The sequence below is a fragment of the Carcharhinus amblyrhynchos genome, chromosome 24 (genome assembly GCF_965287045.1).
Source record: "Carcharhinus amblyrhynchos chromosome 24, sCarAmb.v2.hapA, whole genome shotgun sequence".
NCBI classification, from domain to species: Eukaryota; Metazoa; Chordata; class Chondrichthyes; order Carcharhiniformes; family Carcharhinidae; genus Carcharhinus; species Carcharhinus amblyrhynchos.
The window spans coordinates 6,748,096-6,768,086 of NC_137347.1; the positions used below are offsets into that span (position 1 = coordinate 6,748,096).

Here is a 19,991-nt window from a genome sequence, read left to right on the forward strand (position 1 = left end):
TTGAGCTGTGGAGGTGCGATAATCCACCTGAGTCTCCTGTTGACACATAATAAATGATGACTTAATTTGGAGGTTGGCAATGGTTTTAGCAACTCCAAACTGGGGCTTTGCTGCTGTAGTTTGTGACAGACTGAGATGGGATCAGGATGTGCGAGATTGAGGATTTTCCATCTCCCTGTGAAGCAGCATGCATCACAGTGAACTCATGACTATTTGCACAAGGATTTACTCCTGGAGTTCCTGTGATTCTGCAAATTAAGTTGCAACTTTGTCTGTTGACTAACTGATTTGATTTATTATTGTCACATATTAACGTACATTGAAAAGTATTGTTTCTTGCGTGCTATACAGACAAAACATAACAGTTCGTAGAGAAGGAAATGAGAGAGAATGTAGTTACAGTCATAGCGAGGGTGTAGAGAAAGATCAATTTAATGCAAGATAAGTCCATTCAAAAGTCTGATAGCAGCAGGGAAGAAGCTGTTCTTGAGTCGGTTGTTGATCTCAGACTTTTCCCCAACAGAAGAAGGTGGAACAGAGAATGTTGGGTGCTATGGCTCCTTAATTATTTTGGCTGCTTTGTCAAGGCAGCGGGAAATATAGACATGGTCAGTGGATGGGAGGCTAGTTTGTTTGGTGGATTGGGCTACATTCACGACCTTTTGTAATTTTGTGAGCAGAGCAAGAACCATATCAAGCTGTAGTACAACCAGAAAGAATGCTTTCAGTGGTGCATCCATAAAAGTTGGTGAGAGTCGTTGCTTACATGCCAAATTTCCTTGGTCTTCTGAGAAAGTAGAGGCATTTGTGGGCTTTCTTAACAATAGTGTTGGCTTGGGGAACCCCATTATTTGTGCACCTGTTTGATGGCTTCATCCTGCTATTTTCACTGCCTGAGAAGTTGTCTTCCCGGACTGCAGGTGGAGGCTGTTTGGTTTTAATTATTAACTAGGGTGCCGGATGTTTGGCTGGGTCATTTTGTTTCGCAGTTTTATCTTTTCTCTTTATAATATCTGAGGGTCCGAAAACCTTTTTAATTTGTGTCCGGTGTTGAAAGCAGCTGGCCAGGTTTATAATGATACAAGTTTAGATGGCTTTGTGAACTGTTGCTGTTCCTGAAACCTTTCTCGGCCAAATCAATACCTAACTTCAGCGTTCTGTACCTTCGCCCCACCTGACCCTTGTTCTCTTGTTTATTCAGGAACATGGCCTGATTCCTAAAGTGTGACGTTTGGGATAGGACACAGCGCTCCAGCTGAGGTCTAACGAGTGCTTTACTGAAATTTACAATAACTTCCTTGCTTTTGTATTCTTCTGCGATTTGTTTTTACAAAGCACCTTTGAAGTAGCAAAACATCACAAGTGTATTCGGGCAAAAATTGACACGACTAAAGATGATGTCGGTTGGTCAAAGAAGCGGATTTTAAGGAGAGGCAAGGTTAAGAAAAGGAATTCCAGAACTTGGGGCTTAGATAGTTGAAAGCATTGCTGCCGACAGGGAAGCAAAGAATCTGGGGCTATTCCTGATGCCAGAATTGGTGGAACACAGGTTGTATGAAGCCAGGAATTCTGTCTGTTGACTTGTCTTGCCACTGTCAGAAGAGGTGTGTGTGTGAATCCTGGGTCTGTCTGTTCTTCCACCACTTTTTAAATTTAGCATTTTGTTTAAAGTGCCTCTTCTCATTAAAATGCATCGTTATTCAATCCCCTTTGCTGATCTCAGTTGACGCTCTGCTTGGCGCGCTGGGAGGGAGAGAATGAGCCACGGTTTCTGCTTCTGTTGGCTTTGAAGTGATGCTTGGAAGTTTAAGGGGGCATCAGTTGAGGACAGAATGGAGCATTGTAGTGATGCTGCCCCATCAATCACATCTTGCCAACGTTCAAACAGTGTTGTGAGTGAAGGCCATTTGCACAAGGCTTGAAAGGTTAGCTCCTTGGAGAGGTGAGAGAATTAATGAAAGACTAGACCTTGTCGGGGCTGTGATTGACACGTGATATTTCTGTCATGTGACATTTGTCTCTGGTTTTTCTGTTGGGGCTAAAGGAAATTTCAGTATTTGTCAGAATGTGTGACTGATTCTGAAACAACGGCGTGCTGGTGGTGGCTGTGCTGTGTACACAGTTTCAAATGGATTACAAAGTATAAAAGGAAAGCAAAACAGTAACAGCTGAAGTTATTACTGCATTTCCCTTCCTTAAACCTATTATCTGGGGTCAGATTAAACAACATCTATTTCCTGACCAAACAGCAACTCCTTTGCTGTTTATTCACTCCTTAGGAATCCAGGGTCAGAAATAGAAATTGTGCAACAGAAAAGAGTTATGTTACTTTTCTATTGTGATATTACTGTGTAATGTGGTCCTTTCCTGTGCTCTTGTTTATTCCACATAGCCTTTATATCCCAATTAGACTGCTTCTCTTACACTGTGGGTTCCAGGGTCCTGACAATCCAGCATCTTGCAATTGTTCAACCGCTTGGTCTCTGGCTATGGATTTTGCCCAGCACCAGTGAGCTATAAGAGTACAGTTTGCCCACCCCCAGATGCTAACTCATGGGATTGTTCTCTACCCTGCCAATGCTGGAAGAGCTGCTTTAATCACCTATCCATTCCTGGGGCAGTGAAGATGCAGCAAGGTGATCCCATATATTGGTGAGTTTTGTGCTGCCTTTATCAAATCAGTTACAGAGGTAGGCATTGCAGTGATACCATCAGTAACCCACAGGGCATTGTAATACCCAATTAGGTAAATGTGGTGATGAGCTACTCTCACTTGCTGCAGATAATAGAGTGAACTAATGGAGTGAATGCCAACTCTGATTGCCCATGCTGCGACTGTTGCTCTTGGCTTGTTGAGAGCACCAAGTTACCCAGGAATCCAAATTACTTACGCAGCAGCTTTTGTTAATAACATTTTTGTATAAATACATCATCAAAATGCTCTTTTCCTCTTTGGGTGCTGTGTGCTTGAATGATGCTGGGTTAGGGCGGGGATATTTAGCCCAAGTTCACATCCCTGATCCCCATTTTAATTTTTTTGGGGTGTAAGCATTGCTGGAAAGACTGGCATTAGTTACCAATGGATAGGTAACTTGAGATATTTGTGGTGACCATCTTCTTGAACCGATGTATCTGTGTGGTTTAGATATACCCATAATACTGTTAGGTAGAGTTCCCTGATTTTTACTCAGTGACAGGACCAGCAATATATGTTGTAAGACTAGAAGAGGATCCTCAGGGATATCACAGTGTGATTCAGCACGGATATTGGGCAAGGTGATAATTTGGTTTGGCCAATTTCCCATATGGTTGAATAGTTTGCCAGCATTGCCAAAGGTCACGGTTCAAGTTTGATGAAATAGGTAAAGTGACAGGATGAATGTCAGGCTGGGAAGTTACTGTACGCTAATCATGGGCAACTGTTTCAGAAGAGTGGGGTGGGGAGGGAGCTGATGTGCAAGTTGTTGCTTTAACACTGTTGCAGGTTGAGGTTGTGTTCCTTTCCAATGTTGGCATAACCTGTTCCTGTCGCCATGCTGTCCAGGCGAATGTGTGAATTACACTGTGTCATTGTGTCAGTGACCTTCTGGAAAAGACATCATTCATGCGAGAGTAAACTAACTTTAGCAATGGTTGGAACATGAAATGTGAAACACGAACCCTGGTTCCTAATCACCTGGTGCATTTCAAGGCCAGGTATTTTCTGGCTGTGTGAGGCAGGAGGAGGATGAATGGAAACTTAGCAACAGGGGAAGGACAGTCAGCTCCTTGACCCAGTTCCATCAAACCTACTTGCTGCGTTCCATTGATTTGGATTCTGTTCTCAGAGCAAATAATTTCCTTGTGTCTGTCATGTATGATTCATTTTATCATTTTAAACAATTAGATCAGATTATCCTTCAGCCCTCTATATGCAGGGGATTTCAAGACAGATTAATGCAGTCTGCCCATATTATTTGACCCGTAAAGGACCGGAGAGACAGCTTCCATTGGTGGAGCAGGGTACAGCCTTCCCAGGGTGTGATGATAGAAATAGTTGTGACCTTTGACGTACTTAAAAATGGTAGCAAGGATTTTATAATCATTCTCTGGAACAGAGGAAACCCAAGATGTGAGAGGATGCAGATGGCAGAGTTCTGGGCAGATATTTGGTAGCCTGGAAATGGATGAGATTCAGTGGGCAGAGGTTAGTGATATTTCTGAGGTGAAAGCAAGTGCTGACAGTGAATGATGAGCTGCACTCAGAATGGAGCTGATGCTGAGGTTTCATACCTATGGAGTCAGCTTGTGAAAGCAAACTGGTGAGCTTGATGTAGCCCAAACAGGAGCAAAGGAGTCTGGAATTGGTGACATTGAGTGTGAGCCTTTCTATGCCCTGTTTGTGATCAGAACTCCCATTCACTTGACAAAGGAGCAGTGCTCCGAAAGCTGATGGCGTTTGCTTTCAAATAAACCTGTTGGACTTTAACCTGGTGTTGTGAGACTTCTTACTTTGGTATTAAACAGGATGAACTTATAACATTTGGTATCAGTGGTTTTACATTTATTATTTTCTTCTTTGAAGCACAGGTCTATTTAGCCCATTTGGTGAAGGCTGTTGATCAGGATTCCCCTCTGTTATTTTAGTGACAGAGACCAGGAGTGGCACAGCAATGGGGCACAAAATTTTGCAAATTCATCAGTAGCCTTGTAAAGTCTTTAGCTCCACTACACTTTGTCTCATAATTCTGTTGGTGGAGTATGTAAAGAAAGATTGGATACTTAAAATGTGCCTTCCAGCCTGTTAGGCAATCCAAAGTGCTTTATAATCAATTATGTATATTTTGGATCAATTCTCTTAAAGTAACATCCAATTTGTGCAAAGTAAGCTCTGTCTCATAGCAGTGAGAGAATGACCAGATAATCTGCTTTGATGTTGTTGGCAGAGAGATAAATATTGGCTTGCACATTAATGAAAACTGCCCTGTTCTTCAAAATAATGACGAGGGATTTTTTTTCCATCTGTCTGTCAGACCAAATGTTATAATGGCTGGAATCCAGATCTGTATCTGGGTGGGTCTGGGGGAGGCTGTAGAATTTATTCATCTCCTCAGCCAGAACAAACCTGATCTTGAATATTCCTGGAAAGGCCATTTGTCACCGGTTTGGTGGGTCAGAAATATTAATATTTTGCTTTTGAAATATTGACAGCAGTGCTTTTTGGTAGATTTGCAGCTTGGCATTTTTGATATTGGAATGTTTCGTGGCTTTTTAGTTTGAAACAGGTGTGGTGATTTTTGCTTTTCAGAGTTATGATGGTGCAAAGTCAACTTTTCATCTTGGTCAGGTGGAACTAAGCTGATATTTCTTTGGGGTGCAAGGAGCTCCACATTAATTTAAATAATCACTGCTGATTGTGGTGCTGAGTAATGGAGATCACTGGTTATTCACCTGTCAATAGATGGATATTATGAGATTATTTAAAGCACACAAGGGAGCTTTTGTCTTGAATAGGAAGAACATATGTTCCCCAGTTTGCCCACTCTCCACCCTCTATCTGCCTCACTGAAAAGTGAACTGGTCATTTGGTCTTGCCATTTTTGATATCTTGGTGAAAGCTGCTGTTTTTAACCACATTTCAAAATAACTAACTTTCCATGGAGCGATTGTCTCAGAGGTATGGAAAGGTGTATATGTCATCATTCTTCTGTCTATCGTCAGCTGTAGTATGGGAAGAATAAAATATAAGCTCCTGCGATTGACAATGGAAATTAGATGCAATTTTATTTTTTCCCCTGCCATCAAGTTTGAGATAAACTAATCTGAACCAGGCCCTGAACCCCAGCTTTATTGGCATCCAGTGGAGTGCATAGTTTTGTAAAGCATGTTGTTTGGTGACTGTTATTACAGGTAGTTATTTACTTTTCACTGGCTGCTGCTGCTACTCGAATGAGTTGAGGGCATTCATCATCTTTTTGATGCAGGTAATAACGTAGCTTTACTACCTGTTGTAGTGTATCTTGCTCTGTAGCCAGCCTCCCTGCCCTACCATGTCTGAAACACATTCACATTTCCCAACCTGACCCCACCCTATCTCTGAATGCCAAACAAACTGATTTGCCACGCAAGTTTAAAATATTATTAATATCAGAAGACTGTGGTTTGAAACTAGTTTGTGTTGGTTATTTTGGCACTCTTCTTGAAACCATGTGTTTTTGCACCAACCGCGCGCACAGCCCAGCTCAGTCGAGAAAACTATTTTCTGTGTCACAGAAGCAGGACGTTCAGCCTGTCTAGTCTTTACCGCGTTTAGACTCCTCAGGCATCTCTATACACTGTCCAGCAGATCTCTTCGTTCCCAGCTGCCTCGTGTATGTGTTAATTAGTTGAGTCTGTGCCAAATTTATTTTTGAAAGAAAGATGTTGGGTTCCCTGATGCTCTATATACTATTGGATGATTGATGTATCTGTTAACCATGGTCCCTGTTATCTTATGATATTGCCAGTTTATGGTATAGATGTTCTGACTGCTGTTGCCTTATTGTAACTGTATCCGATGTGCTTCAGTCCTAGCCCTCTCCCACCTTCCTCATTTGAATTATTTCTGCTGCAGGGAAGCCAGGAGAAGAATCCCAGCTAAACTGAAGATCACTGAATATGTACCTAGTCTTCACTGACTTATTTTTATTCCGACAGTTCCTTCATGTTTACAGTAATACTGTCGGGCAGCCGTAGCATTTTATTGTGTGCAGCATTGTGAACTAAAGCCAAAGTGCTCCAGTCTTTCATTGCAGTGATTTCAGGCTGAGTGTTGAGAGAACTCTGCTAACTAAAACATCCTGAACTTCTGTTACAGATAGTAAATAAGTTAACAGGACTTCTTAAATTGGAACAAGACATGGATGTAGAGCCTGGCATTAGCTAAGTATGACCTGTTTCTGATTATAGCTGCACACTGACCTTGTCCCTCCAAAACTGACAAATGTACAGATCAAGCTAATAGCCAAGGGATGGCCTTATTCTTCTAATGCTCATGGATGGATAGGTGCAGCTGGTGTTATTACCTCCATTTACATGCCAAGTGTTGGAGCTCCGTAGCTTTAACCATCAGTAGATGGGACTTCGGGGCAACTACATAAGGCAACAGTCCAGCAGCCATGAGGAAATTCTGCCTAAATTTTATTTAAATTGTTGCTTGCCATTCTTCAATATCCAGTGCAGAAGAGTTCTTTGATTTGTTTTATTACTTTCAAATGTATTGGGATACAATGAAAAGTATTGTTTCTTGTGCTATACAGGTAGAATGTTCATAGAGTGCATAGGGGAAAAGGAAAGGCGAGGATGAAGAATATATAGTGTTACAGTTGTAGCTAGGGTGTAGAAAAAGAATAGCTTAATATGTGGTAGGTCCATTCAAAAGTCTGATGGCAGCAGGGCAGAAGCTGCTCCTGAGTTGGTTGGCATGTGATCTCAGACTTTAGTATCTTTTTCCCGAGGGAAGAAAGTGGAAGAGAGTATGTCGAGGGTGCGTAAGGTCCATGATTGTGCTGGCTGCCTTTCCGAGGCAGCAGGAAGTGCCGGAGAGCAGGGACAGAAATTCTGGAGATTGAGAGAGTGAAACGAAGGAAGTTGAGTTTGCGGGGAAGCTTTTAGCATGTTTAATTTGCCTTTTTTTGTTGATACTTGGGAATTCAACTCTTTTATGCTTAACGGGTTTGACTTGACCTGTAATTTGCCTATCATCTGGCTTCAGACCAAAGCAGAAACAGTACAACAAAACAAAGGCGCTTTTTACTGCACTAAAAGCAGAACATGTTGCCAAACCCCCCTCAGATCAGTTCACATCTGTGGAGAGGCAGAGGTAACATATTAGGTTGACCGTTTAACGTTTGTGTTTCCATAGCTGCTGTCTGACCTGAGTGTTTTCTAGCTATCTTCTAATTTTGTATTTTCAACAGCTTGTAGTAATTTACTTTTTCAATAACTCCTGCATGTCTTTGCTATATAGTATGGATCAGGAGATCACAGGAAAAGACTACTCCTGTTCGCTGTTTTTAAAACTGGGGGCACAAACCTTCTGCTTGCTTATGGTGAATATCCAATTAAATGATATACTGCAGAGGTGTTGGTGAAATGGCACCCACCGTGAATCGGCATCTTCAGTAGGGTGGAGAATTTTATCTGTGGAGGTTGAATAGAAATATCAGATCTCTTTAGGTTCTCAGAACTTGTGCTGTATGATCGGTAAAGTTTGAATGAAATCTACATTGCAAATTTGGGTTGGTTATAATCATTCCTTTTAGGAAGTGAGATAGTCACCTTTTGTTGGGAGCGAAAGGGGAGGGGAAGTGAACAGTTTCTTACCAGTGTCTGAACATCTCTCAGCCCTATTCCACGTCTCTGATCTCAGTGATATAGAGTAAGCTGAGAGATTGCAGTATCCTTATTTGAAATGTGAAACACCCAGCTCTACAACATAATTCTAAACATAGTATATGCCTGGAGGGAGCTTTTATGAGTTCTATTACATGCTTAAGTCCTGGTGGAGTTGGTCCATCACTGAGTGCTGACAGCAAGCTGAAGTGATTAATGAGTTGAGTATTGTGCATGATGCATAACGTGTTTGTTTGTTATATTATTTGAATGTATTTTGGTATCAATGTGAGATACTAGTCCGCAGCACCTGCCCTGGCTAAAAGTATGGATCCATTCTGCCTTTCCTAAAACCACCTGAAGTATTTACAATTTCTAAGTGGTTGGGCCTCCTGAAAAAGAAAGTATTTGTATTATGTAGCTCCTTTCATGCCCTGAGTTCCAAAGTAAATTGGAGGCAAAGCTTTGCTTTCTGAAGTAGTTACTGTTCCTATATGGCTGTAGCCAGCCTTACGTACAATAAAGTCTCTCAAATGGCTGTCAGTTAATTGATTGAATAATCTGTAAGTTGTCCTTCACTTCCATTTCTCTGCTGTCCTCTGTCCTGTCTCCTCATCCAACCCCTCTGCAGCCTGCTTCAGATACTACCCTCCAGTTCTATATTTGCCTGTCGTAGCACAAGCATTCAAGAAAGAAGAGCAAACTTGTATTTGAAAAGCACCTTTCATGACTTTGGCATGTCCCAAAGTGCTTTACAGCCAGTGGCTGAAATGTTGTTATGTAGTGAGCAAATCAGCAAACAGGGGCTATTGCGTAATGGTCAGATAATCTGTTGGCCCAATGATAGATATTGACTAGGACCATAGGAGAACCCCCCGCTGATCCTCTGAACAGTACTTTGGAATCTTTTATATCCAAGGGATGTGCAGAATTGGAGGCTTGGTTTTACATTCCATGCCAATGACACTTTCAGCAATCTAGCATTTCCTCAGTGCTACACTAGTGTCAGGCTCACAATGTGCTGGAGTTGGGTTACACACAAAGCAAACAACTGCTTAGTTATTACTCTATGTGCTGCTGCTATCCCATCACACTAATTGAGAGTTTGTTCTTTTGCAGGTTGCTGTGACATACTGAGATTGAGCCCTGTTACGTGGTAACTACTTGCTGGCAGGTAAGCGCAGTCAATCATTAATATTAGCGTTGGTGATTGCCTGCAGGGATTAGGGAGAGGAATTCGTATTGGAATTCTGGAGACTTCTATTCAGAAACTCTGGTTTCCACAAGGAATGCTGTCTGCAGATTGTCACCAGCTGTTTGTCTGGATCATGTGCGTAAAAGATTCTGTTGGTAATGTAAACTCAGTAATATGTTGGGGTTCAGTGAGCACTGGGAGCTCCAGCTGGCACACTTTAGTCCTACTTTCTCCCCTCTATCTGTATTTTTTGAACTATCCTGATAATCTGGCTCTGATTCGTTCCAGTGTTGCTGTGTATAAAAGAAAAAGGAATTACTTGTGATATTCTGCTAATCTGCACGTGGTGAAATTTCAGTTTCGACTGGGTGATTTAATTGCAGTAGTTTAAGGATCTATTATTCACTTTGAGGTGGAGAATGGAAGGCCAAGCTAGGAATGGGCTTTGTAAAGTCTGTAGTGTCATTTCCTAGAGTTTGAAATGGCTCTTGTTCATCCTGTCTCATTGCAATGACATACTGTTAGCTTTAAAATGGGATGACTTCCACTTCTCCATCCAAATATCAGTATAAAACAACCCAAATGCAGGTACAACATGTAAACACTGTATGCACTATCCCAACAAACTCTCCCAGAGCAGGGAGAGTACAGATTGAAACCATGACAGCTGGTTCCTGCCATCAACGTGATTTTACATTGCCTTAGAATCTCCTCTGTTATTGGATGTAACAGCAGCAGAGTAAGAGTAAATGGGATAGAAGCAAAATACTATGGATGCTTGAATCTCAAACACATACAGAAAATGCTGGAAAATCTCAGGTCTGGCAGCATCTGTGGGGACAGAATAGACCCAACGTTTTGAGCCTGAATGACCCTTCATCAAAGCTGAGTAAATGGGTCGTTTCCATGTGAACAGACTGTACGTAATGGGGTATCACAATGAACAGTACTTGGGCATTTTCTTTTACGTATCTGTATTACTCAGTCCCCTCATCTGCCATTAATGTATCCAAGTTTGCCGATGGTGCAAAGGTGGGAAAATAAGTAGCAAGAAAGACCTGGAGGCTACAGAGGGCTAGAGTCAGGCTGGATAAGTGAGTAAGAACATGGTCGATGGAATGCAATGAGATGAAGTTATCCACTTTGATAGGGAAAATAAAAATGGTTTAAATGGCAAGACACCATCTCTTCTGTTTTCTTTCTCCCTAAGCAATCACCCTGGGACCAGGGTTGCTATCAGGCTGGTGTTAGTCTGGGATTAGTTCATCTTCTACAGCTTCCTCTGAACAAGACATCATGTCCTGGCCATTGTGTTTGATGGGAAAGTTATTGATACGTTATTTACTTTGCTTGGTTTCTGAATGAACACAACAAAAGATTGTCAAGCAGTCTCCAACTGCACACTTCTGGTAAATCTTGTTTAGTGATAGTCAATTAAAGACAGATTATTCGTTCGGTTTGTAGTGAAGATATCATGAGGAACTAGGTACTGGTGTCCTGTATGTTTTTCACAGTAGAGGACCAGAGTGCGGTTGCATGTTGTGGCAAAATGAAATGGAAACTCCCAAGGATTCTGAGAAGTGCTTTTCTAATAAATGTAAAAATATCTTTAACAAAGCATATTCACATCAAAAGCTATTGCACTTGCAGTCAACATAGACTCTAACTTTTTTGGGCCAAGTGGATGATCTAAGTGAATGCTCCCTTAAATTATTTTTGTGAGGCTGTATACATGATGACTTGAAGGGGCAATTTAGAGAAAACATTCCCTGCAGTGCTCTCTGGTCCAATCTTGGTCTGAACCAAGCCAAATCCTTCAAATTTCAAGTTCAAACTTCAAGCAGGTAACCTGCCAAAGAGTCTGCTATTTATTTCCTCTTTCTCTGCCCCCTCTGTCAGGCGCTGCTTCTTGCTGGAGTATAATTCCACTGGCAGCAACTACACTTCACCCAGTGAGTGAGAAATAACAGGGCTATCTAAATTATCATTAACAGCATAGCCAGTGCCACTTCCTGTTCTCAGGAACAGTCCCGGAACTGGGGCCATTCGTAGAATGTTAGCAGAATAGAGCAATCAATGAATTGCAGGCTTGAAGTCAGGATCTACTGGTTGCTGTGACCCAGCCCCATGTTTGAACAGTGCACTGACCAACCCTCCACCGATCAGGGAATTTTGCCAGCTGGTCCCTTGTGTTGCTGAGTTAAATCTGTCCATGTTAAAACTATTGGGAATGTCGGTCAACATTGCCAGACTCTCAAGAATTTTGTTGAAGTTGGTTGTAAAACAAGAGCTGTCTGTTGACAGTGATACTGGCAATGTGTTAAATGTATTTTCTCATTAACCAAGGAACAAATCAAAGGCTTGACTGTGAATGACAAGTCATAGCTTTCTGAATCAAGTGATATTCATTTATTTGTCACGTTCACATATTTTTCTCTGTGCTCTTTCGTGCCCCTTCCTCACTTGAGTAGCTGTAAGGGAGACTTGGGTATAGGATTTCCAATTCTTTCAATTCTGTAGGAGGGTCATATGGGCTTGAAACATTAACTCTGTTTCTCTCCACAGATGCTGCCAGATCTGCTGAGTTTACCGAGTTTTTTTGTTTTTATTTTATTTGGCTGTAGGTTTGTTGGAGTAAGGTGGATTATTTGATCATTTCAGTGTAATGATTTCCTTGCTCCTTGTGTGGGGTTGGGGAGAAGAAAGCCTATTCCAAATGCTCAGGATTAAGCTCATTCGCTTGTGTTTGGAAGACACGGGGAATTTTCCCTAAATTGGCCTCTGGGATTTGTCAGATTTCTCAATGTGTTGTGACTCTCCCAGGATCTCCTGCTCGATTCCGATTCCAATCCCACCCCCCACCCCCAAACAATATAACCTTTTCAATCCAGAAATCTATTGTTCAGAAACATCGATCGTCCAGAATTCTTTTGATTAGATGCAAATAACCCATGGCATTGTTTTAGTACAGTGTGGGCAGTCCTTGGACTTGCAACACAGATGATTCCCAAAAACCAGATCGTAAGCTGAGATGTAGTAGGTTGGAACTGGTTTTCCCTTAGTAACAATGTTCTAAACGGGGAATTGGTTTCTCATCCAAGGCACATTGCCCTATTTTCACTCAACAGTGAAAAGCTTTTGAGACCCCGCTTCAGTATAATTGCCTGAAGTAATGTATTTCCAATGATATAATAGTGCCAACACTTTCAAAAGCACTTCCAAGAAGTAAATTGCCCTTCCTGAAGTTGTGAAAGGTGGGACATAAGGGAGCATTTCGTAAAGGCCAACAGTTTGCTGGCCTGGTGTTGTAAAGTTGAAACCGGTGTTGTAACGTAAAAATGGCGTCATTTTATAAATCTAAGTGCTGTTTGTTGTAACTCGGATGTCAGAGTCCAGGACTGTCTGTACTTAGGAGTGGAAACATGGAAGATACAGTATTTGGATAAGTAAAACTACTGCTTTATAATGTTGTTCCACTCTATGGGTCTCCTCTCTATCCACAGTGTGTACTCCAACAAAGAACTCCAATAAATTAGTTAAACATTATTTTCTTTTCTCAAAGCAATGCTAACTCTTCGTGATTACTTTGAGTTTTTCTAAGTGACCAGCTATAACCTCCAGTGATGATTCTAGCAACAACCCCCTGAGCTGACTAGCCTACTGTTTCCTGCTGCCCTTCTGGAATAGAGGGTTAAATTTGCTACTTTCCAGTCTGTTCGAACTGTTCTAGATTCTGGCAAATTTTGGAAAATTAACACTATCTGCTACCTCATTACCACCTCTTGTTAGACTCTAGAATAAAGTCCATCAGGACCTTGAGACTTTTGGCCCGCAGCTCCATCAGTTTGCTCAGTACCACTTTCCAAGTGAGTACAGTTTCACCACATTCCCCTCCACCTTCCACTTCCTGATTTACAGCTATTACTGGAATATTTCTTGTATCCTCTATAGCGAAGATGGAAGCAAAATATTTGTTGATTTATTAACTCTCCATTGTCACTTTCCAGAGGACCAACACTTATTTTACTCTCTACCCTTTTAAATGCATGTAGAAACTTCATTTTTACATTCCCAGCTAGCTTCTCCTCCTGATTAACCTTTTAGTCATTCTCTGCTATTTACATTTTGACCAGCCATCTGACACACAACTCATCTTTGCATGGTTGTATGCTTTTTCGTTAAGTTTAATTATTTCCTTCATTTAATCTCACCGCTTAGAATTTTTTCTTTATAGTAGGATGTACTTAGTTCTGAGTATTCTGAAATACTCCCTTAAAAGCTTCTTTATTGATCTAACCTCAGCCTCATGTTCCAGTTCACTTCAGCTGGCTCAGCTTTCATGTCCATTTAGTTGCCCTTATTTTTCAAATACTGGTCTTGTATCCACTCTTCTCGCTTTTAAACTGTATGTAGGATTCAATCATATTGTGGTCGCTGTTATCGAGTGATAGGATTAATTAATGACCTCAGGTTAAAACTATCACACTACACAATACTAAGTCTAATATGACCTGCTCTCTGGTTGGCTCCAGAACGCGCTGCTCTTAGAAATTATCTCAAAAGCATTCTATGAACTCCTAATCCAGGCTATTACTGCCAACCTAATTTTTCCAGTTTTTATGTAGATTAAAATCACCCATGATTATTGCCAAATCTTTATCATGAGCGTCCAGTATTTATTTTTATAAATTTAGCCTTCATTGTGATTGTTATTGGGCCTGTAGACCACTCCTACTTTTAATTCTTCCTCAAACTGCTCCTCATCTCCATCGAAACTGATTCTATATCCTGACCTCTTGAACTGTCATCCTTAATTAACAGTGCTACCCATCTATCTATAACTAGCTTCCTGTTCTTGAAAGTCAACATTCAGGACCCAATACCTGTCATCGTGCAGTCATATCTCTACAATGGCTATCAGATCATGTTTATTTACTTGAAGGAACACTCAATGTACTTTGTTATGGATGCTACACACAATCATATTCAGAGCTTTAAGTTTTGTCTTGTTATCTTTGTAACATCTAGCCTTGTCTCCTTGTGTCTCCTTGAGTTTTATCTTTGTCTCTTCCCGCTTTTCTATAATCCCCATTTCCCATGTTACTATTCTGCCATCCTGTCTTGAACCTATTGCTTGAGTTGCTATGTTTTCTCAAGTTTGTTCCCTCAACGCGCTCTCTCTCTCTCTCTCTCTCTCTCTCTGTCTTCCTCACCCCCTCCCCCCACCCCCATCCCCATCCCCATCCCCTTATTTAGTTTGAAACTCTCTCTAATTCCCTATGCAACACAGCCATCTGGATTCTTGCTATTTGATGTGGAGAACAGTTTCAATCCCCCTCTCTATACTGTGCTTACTCCCACCACTAGCTTTCGGGGCTCTGCCCCTTTGTCAGGTAAGTGGGGAGCTCTGATCACAAACAGGGCATATAAAAACACACATTCAGTTTACAGAATACTGATTAGAATGCGAGTCTTTACAGCTAATCAAATCTTAAAGGTGCAGACAATGTGAGTGGAGATAGCATTATCATAGTTTAAAGAGATGTTTATTGTCTCCAGACAGGACAGTAAGTGAGATGTCGCAAGCCCAGGCAAGTCATGGAAGTTACAGATAGTGTGACAGAAGCCCAGATCCCGGTTGAGACCGTCCTCATGTTTGCGGAACTTGGCTATCGGTCTCTGCTCAGCGACTCTGCACTATCGTGTGTCATGAAGACTGCCTTGGAGAACGCTTACCCAAAGATCAGAGGCCGAATGCCAGTGACCGCTGAACAGTCAACAGGAAGAGAACAGTCTTGCCTGGTGATTTGAGTAGTGTTCATTCATCCGTTGTTGCGTCTGCATGGCCTCCCCAATGTACCATGCCTCGGGACATCCTTTCATGAAGCGTGTAGGTAGACAATGTTGGTCGAGTTGCAAGATTGGGTACAGTGTACTTAGTGGATGGTGTCCTCATGTGAGATGATGGCATCCGTGTCGATGATCCGGTATGTCTTGCAGAGGTTGCTGTGGCAGGGTTGTGTGGTGTTGTGGTCACTGTTCTCCTGAAGGGTGGGTAGTTTGCTGCGGGCAATGGTCTGTATGAGGTTGTGTGGTTGTTTGAAGGAAAGATGTGGGGATGGCCTTGGCGAGATGTTCATCTTCATCAATGACGTGTTGAAGACTCCGGAGAAGGTGTGGTAGCTTCACCGCACTGGGCAAGTACTGGACGACGAAGGGTACTTTGTTCACCGTGTCCCATGTTTGTTTCTTGAGGTCGGTGCGGTTTTTTGCTGTAGTACGTCGGAACTGTCAATCAGAGTTGAGTGCCATATCCTGTTCTTATGAGGGCATCTTTCAGCGTCTGGAGGTGTCTGTTGCAATCCTCCTCATCTGAGCAAATTCTGTGTATACGGAGGGCTTGTCCCTAAGGGACATTCTTTAACGTGTTTAGGGCGGAAGCTGTGAGGTGCTGAGGTGACCATTTTTAATGGAGATGCATGTGTCCAAGAATGCAACCGATTCCAGAGAGTAGTCCATGGTGAGTCTCACGGTGGGATGGAATTTGTTGATGTCATCACATAGTTGTTTCAATGATTGTTCATCGTGAGTCCAAAGGAAAAGAAAATGTCATCTAGTGTATCGGTTGAAGGTCCTGTGCGGTGAAGAAGTCTTTTCGAGCCTGTGCATGAAGATGTTGGCATATTGACGTGCGAATTTGGTCCACACCATGATACCATGGCCAGTCTGTTCATCCATCTTCAGACCTTGCTTTCGTCTACACCAGTTGTGAGCACCTCAAACCTGTTGGACAATTGCAAAATCTGTAGCGCTTTCACTATTCAGTCACTCTGTCTTGCTGTTTCTTGCATTGTTTTATTCCCACAAGTTTCACTCTTTAATCTTCCACTTTCATGCATTCCTTTGTCCAATCCTACCTCAACCACAATTTGTATGTGTAGGAGCTTCAGGAACTGTTTAATATATTGGTAACCAACCTTGCTGCACGCACCATGTTGCCTTCTTAGATTTCCCCTATGTAGGTTAAATGATGTGCTTTGTGGAGAGTGAGTTAGCCATTTTCTGTTTAAAAGGGCAAATTAGCTGCTGTAAGGAGGAGTATTAAATAGGGCGGTGCTTTCTGTCTTAATTTGGTTTTCAGTTTTTAAATAGTTGTGGAGGGGGAAGAGAGGAAGAGTGGGAATTCCAAAAACTAAGCCTGTTAAGCGAATAAACATAGAACACTACAGCACAAACAGGCCCTTCGGCCCACAAGTTACACCGCTCACATCTATACCTACCAACCCATAGAACTATCTGTAACTCCCAATCCCATTAGATCCCATATACTCATCCAGAAGTCTTTTGAAAGACCCCAGCGAGTTTGCCTCTACCACCACCACCAACAGCAGCTGATTCCACTCACTCACCACCCTCTGAGTGAAAAAGTTTCCCCTAACATTTCCTCTGTACCTGCTTCCCAGCACCTTAAACCTGTGTCCTCTCGTAGCGACCATTTCAGCCCTGGGAAGTAGCCTCCGAGAATCCACCCTATCTATTCCTCTCAACATTTTATAAACCTCTATCAGGTTGCCTCCAACCTTCGTCTCTCCAGGGAGAAGAGACCTAGCTTCCTCAACCTATCTTAAGGCATGCCTCCAATAAAGGTAGAGATCTCATGAACAGAGTCAGATTTGAATGCCCTCAATAAGTCTGTTTCAGGTTTGCAATTGTACTAACTGCTCATGACTGGATCAGACAAGTGGATCAGCTGTTTTTCATTTTGTGATTTCGATACATATAGGAACATAACTGATTGTAGCCCAGAGCATGTGTGTGGTCTTGTTTATTATTGTTGAATGATTACTCGTCCTTTATGCCACAGGATTCTATATCTTCATACGCTTGGAATTCTAAGGGTCTCCTGTATATAAAAAAATTGAGAATTGTTACCTTCTGTATAGCAGTTACCAGATGTGCCTTCATTGCAGCTGCACTATTCAAGATTTTCCTTATTTGGAGAGATTATGAATACGGCATATGTTATTGGAAAAAGTAAAAACTCTGATAGCAATCCTCCTCTAGCGTCTAATGGAAGCCAGAGATTTATTGTGCCTCAAGGGGAGCATGTTTTTTGTCATGTCACTTTAGATATACACTAACGTATATCTTAAGGATGGGCTTCAGTCTGCAGAGTTTACATCCCCTCAGATTGCTCCAAGCCTGGGCCTCAACAGCTTTTGAGCTAAAGCTAATCCAATTATTGGTTTAGGATGATAGATGTTTTATTTATAGATTTTTCATAGAATGAGAATGGCTTGAATAGTAAGCAAGTCTTTAGAATGTTTACTCCTTATATGTGTTTTAAATAATAGAAATGGTCAAAGTCAAAGAATTGAAAAAAAGTTCTGTTTTTCGTATGAGTTGAACATTAAAGAGTGGCATAGAAGAGAGCAGTCCTGCAGTTTCCATTTCCTGCTTCACTCTGCCAATTCAACAAGGGGCCCCATGGTGTTTTTGCCCTTGTAATACGTTAGCAGTGACTCCATTAAAATTTATTGAAAAGAACCAACAAACTGTATATCGACTGTGTCTAGTGCATTTAGCTAATTGACACTTTCTGTTGAATGAGCTTGCAAATACTTTGGCCTTTTCTCTTAAACCAATATATGGAGCTCTGCCACAGTTGAGGATAGGGATTAAAGAGTAAATGGCTACTTTTGTCATCAGGCCCTCATGTAATGGCTTAACAAGTTGATCTCACACCATAAAGGTATGCCTGGTGATGATTCTGGCACACCCTTCTATACTTTTCTATCCAACCATTGTTTGTCTGGCTAATTTTTCTAACTTAGAACATAGAACATTACAGCGCAGTACAGGCCCTTCGGCCCACGATGTTGCACCGACCAGTGGAACCAATCTAATGACCCTCTAACCTAAACTATTCCAATGTTATCCATAAACTTGGGTTCAACATGGATGATCTCCATAGTTCCCCGAAATGAACTCCCATTTGCCTTAGTTTTGCCGAGTCATTTAATGTATCGATGTTCCTTTGCAAATTTTTGTCCCCGTCAACATTAACTCAGTTGTCAGTCTTGGCTGTATGGTTCTCTGTTCCTTCAGCTAAGCCATTTAGAAATCTAGCAAAAAGCTCAGATCCCAGTGTCCACAAAAGCACTTGGTCTAAAAGAGCTCATTGGCAAGATCTCAGGAGCACCAAAGCATGGCTGATTTTGATCTCTCCCTTAGTTAAACCATCAAGCAGTGCACTTCCTTCACTGCGCAGCTTAATACTACCCAGTCATTCCTGACTAAAGGGTCATAATTTAATAATGTTTGCAAGATTTTATTATTTCCTTTCCAGTCTGCGTTTGGATCACTTTTAACCATTAGTCTTGCTGCTGAATTAGCATTGAAAGGAAAGTGTTGGTAAATAGCTGAATGGGTGATGAGATAATGCTGGGTACTGTGACGAGAATCTGTAGATAGGTAAACTAGGTCACAACCAGTATGCCTCAGATGCCTATCTCAAATAGCATGGAATCTGTCTTTGATTCCTGTTGATGGGATCCAGTTACAGGTTATTGTGCTACAGTTCAGTTAGTTTGCATGTGAAGTTCTGATGTAGGCTGTTGGCTATTGAGTAGGCATAGGATGTATTATGGAACAGAGATGAATGTTCGACGATTCATACTGGAAGGGATTAGAAGTGATGTACGTCCAAAGCAATCTTTCATCTTCTGTACTTGTGTTCAAGCCCAGTGCAAATTGATGAGATGAAATTTATTCATCTGATAACTACCAATATGAAATCTGAACTCCTGTTTTAAGTGGAATGGTTCAACAACATGAACCAACCAACATTCTGAGAAATTGAAAAATGTCTCACTGGAGCAGTACAGGATACTTTTTAAGGTTGAGACACATTAAAGGATAGTGTAGAGTGAGTTCAACTTTGTATCTAATCCATGCTGTGGCTGCTCTAGGAATGTTAAAATCAAAATCAAGTTATAGATTAAGAGAGGGGTCAGAGCTGCTGTGTGGTGGTAACATTTTTAGTGAGGAAAGAGAATAAAAATGGCAAAGTTGCGCCATTCCTCAGGTGTTGGACAAGTTGTAGGAAAGTGTTTACAGAAGCCCACAGCAGCAAAGAGACCAACGTCTACAAGTGTCTTGTAGAGTGCATCTGGCTGAGTGAAGTACAAGATTTAGTTTGGCATAAAATGAACATTATAAGCCTGGAACCGTATAGGACCTATAAAAGATGAAGGGGGAAAAGTCTGTGCGGAACCGGAAGAAATGGCAGAGGTGCTTAATGAATACTTTGCCTCGGTATTCACGGTGGAAAATGATCTGGGAGGTTGTACTGCAGGTTTGCTGTGGACTGAAAAGATTGAGTATGTGGACATTAAGAAAGAGGATGTGTTGGAACTTCTAAATTGCATCAAGATAGATAAGT

The 19,991-nt window shown here is 41.6% G+C and overlaps 1 protein-coding gene across 12 annotated transcripts in view; it reads left to right on the plus strand.

Annotated features, from left to right (window-relative positions):
- Positions 1-19,991, plus strand: part of thrap3b (thyroid hormone receptor associated protein 3b) — a 111,211-nt gene that overhangs the window by 4,835 nt on the left and 86,385 nt on the right. For 8 of the 12 annotated variants that reach the window (XM_080211553.1, XM_080211552.1, XM_080211567.1 and 5 more), the window contains exon 2: positions 9,472-9,526. The gene's annotated coding sequence lies outside the window, so the exon portion shown is untranslated. Of the gene's footprint in view, positions 1-6,836; positions 6,905-7,987; positions 8,070-9,471; positions 9,527-19,991 lie in introns of those variants that run through there. The other 4 variants (XM_080211558.1, XM_080211556.1, XM_080211555.1 and 1 more) reach the window with 3 other exon arrangements.